A 2735-nucleotide genomic window follows, 5' to 3' on the forward strand; every position below is an offset into this window, starting at 1 on the left:
TCCGACAGTGCAGCAGTATCAAACAGATAATATCTAACAAATTCCACAACTAAACCTAATACACATAATCCAGTAAAGGAATGGGAAATATAGAAGTATAAAACATGGATGAGCAGAAACACAGCAGCTAAGATGCAATATATAGTGAAGAATAGATAGTGAAGGATACAGTATTTACAGTTGAAGCTAAAGATTACATACACTTAGGTTGGAGTCATTATAACTCATTTTTCAACCACTCCACACATTTCTTGTTAACAAACTATAGTTTTGGCAAGTCGGTTAGGACATCTGTGTTAATGACACAAGTCATTTTTCCAACAATTGTTTACAGACAGATTATTACACAATCCCAGTGGGTCAGAAGTTTACATACACTAAGTTGACTGTGCCTTGAAACAGCCTTGGAAAATTCCAGAAAATTATGTCTATAGCTTCTGATAGGCTAATTGACATCATTTGAGTATTGGAAGAGCACCTGTGTATGTATTTCAAGACCTACCTTGAAACTCAGTGCCTCTTTACTTGACACCATGGGAAAATAAATACAAATCTGCCAAGATCTCAGAAAAAAATGGTTGACCTCCACAAGTCTGGTTCATCCTTGGGAGCGATTTCCAAACGCCTGAAGGCGTCCTCTGGTCTGATGAAACAAAAATAGAACTGTTTGGACATAATGACCATCGTTATGTTCGGAGGAAAAAGGGGGATGCTTGCAAGCCGAAGAACACCATCCCAACCGTGAAGCACACAGGTGGCAGCATCACGTTGTGGGGGTGCTTCGCTGCAGGAAGGAATGGGGCACTTCACAAAATAGATGGCATCATGGGGGAGGAAAATTTTGTGAATATATTGAAGCAACATCTCAAGACATCAGTCAGGAAGTTAAAGCTTGGTCGCAAATGGGTCTTTCAAATGGACAATGATGCCAAGCATACTTCCAAAGTTGTGGCAAAATGGCTTGAGTGATTGAGGAGAGAGGATAATTGCTATATTTTAATTACAATCCTTGACTCATAAGGGACCACATGACCAAAGCAATGCGTGACCCATGCAGAATTAAAACAATATTCATCTTAATGAGAAATATAATCGAATAAACAAATGTTTGCATAAACAAAGACATGAAAACGGGTGGGAACATTGTATTTAGCTAGGATTTCATAAGGCCAGGAATGTCATTGAGAATAACAATAGACAATAGTTAATCTTGCTAGTTTAGGGATGAAGATAGTGAAGGTTCATCGATGTTAAGCATGTTTTTTAATTTGACGTGGAAACAATGTTTATTCAACCAGTGGGAGGCTTGTAAAAGCCCACAGGAAAGTGGAATGAGGAACTCTTTATTGAGACAATCATGAAACAGCAATCTGTGGGTGAGTTGTAGTGGATATTATAATATAAGGATCTGCTGGAGTCCAAGTCAAACCAAGATTCTTTATTTCTGAGAACAACAGAGTTTGGTATTTGGTATTTTACTAGGATCCCCATTAGCTGTTGCAAAAGCAGCAGCTACCCCTCCTGCGGTCAATACAAAACATGACACAATTGTCACGTCTCTCGTCGGAAGGCATGGACCAAAGCGCAGCGTGGTAAGTGTTCATGATTTTTATTTAATCAAAAAACATTCAAACAAAATAACAAAGAGAAGAACGAACAGTTCTGTAAGGCAAATCAACTATACAGAAAACAACTACCCAAAAAACACAGGTGGAAAAAGGCTGCCTAAGTATGATTCCCAATTAGAGACAACGATAGACAGCTGCCTCCGATTGGGAACCACACTCGGCCAAAAACAAAGAAATACAAAAACACAGAAAAAGAACATAGAATGCCCACCCTAGTCACATCCTGGCCTAACCAAAATAGAGAATAGAAGCTTCTCTATGGCCAGGGCGTGACAGCCGCTCTGTTCTGGGCCAGCTGCAGCTTTACTAGGTATTTCCTTGCAGCACTGGACCACACGACTGGACAATAATCAAGATTAGACTAAACTAGAGCCTGCAGAACTTGCTTTGTGGAGATTAGTGTCAAAAAAGCAGAGCATCTCTTTATTATGGCTAGACCTCTCCCCAGCTTTACAACCATTGAATCTATATGTTTTGACCATGACAGTTTACAATCTAAGGTAATGCCAAGTAATTTAGTCTCCTCAACTTGTTCAACAGCCACACAATTCATTACCAGATTCAGCTGAGGTCTAGAACTTGAGGAATGATTTGTACCAAATACAATGCTCTTAATTTTAGAGAAGTTCAGGACCAGTATTACTGGCCATGCATTCCAAAACAGACTGCAACTATTTGTTAAGGGTTTCAGTGACTTCATTAGCTATGGTTGCTGGTGCTTATATAGCTGAATCATCAGCATACATGGACACACATGCTTTGTTTAATGCCAGTGGCAGGCCATTGGTAAAAATAGAAAAGAGTAGAGGGCCTAGAGAGCTGCCCTGTGGTACATCACACTTCATATGTTTGACATTAGAGAAGCTTCCATTAAAAACCCTATTAGATAGATAGCTCTGAATCCACATTATGGCAGAGTTTGAAAAGCCATAGCACAAACATTCTTAAACAACAGGTTATGGTCAATAATATCAAAGGCTGCACTGAAATCTAACAATAGAGCTCCCACAATCTTCTTGTTGTCAATTTCTCTCAACCAATCATCAGTCATTTGTGTCAGTGCAGTATATGTTGAGTGCCCTTCTCTATAAGCATGCTGAAAGTCTG

The sequence above is a fragment of the Oncorhynchus tshawytscha genome, unplaced genomic scaffold (genome assembly GCF_018296145.1).
Source record: "Oncorhynchus tshawytscha isolate Ot180627B unplaced genomic scaffold, Otsh_v2.0 Un_contig_2917_pilon_pilon, whole genome shotgun sequence".
Taxonomy (NCBI): Eukaryota; Metazoa; Chordata; class Actinopteri; order Salmoniformes; family Salmonidae; genus Oncorhynchus; species Oncorhynchus tshawytscha.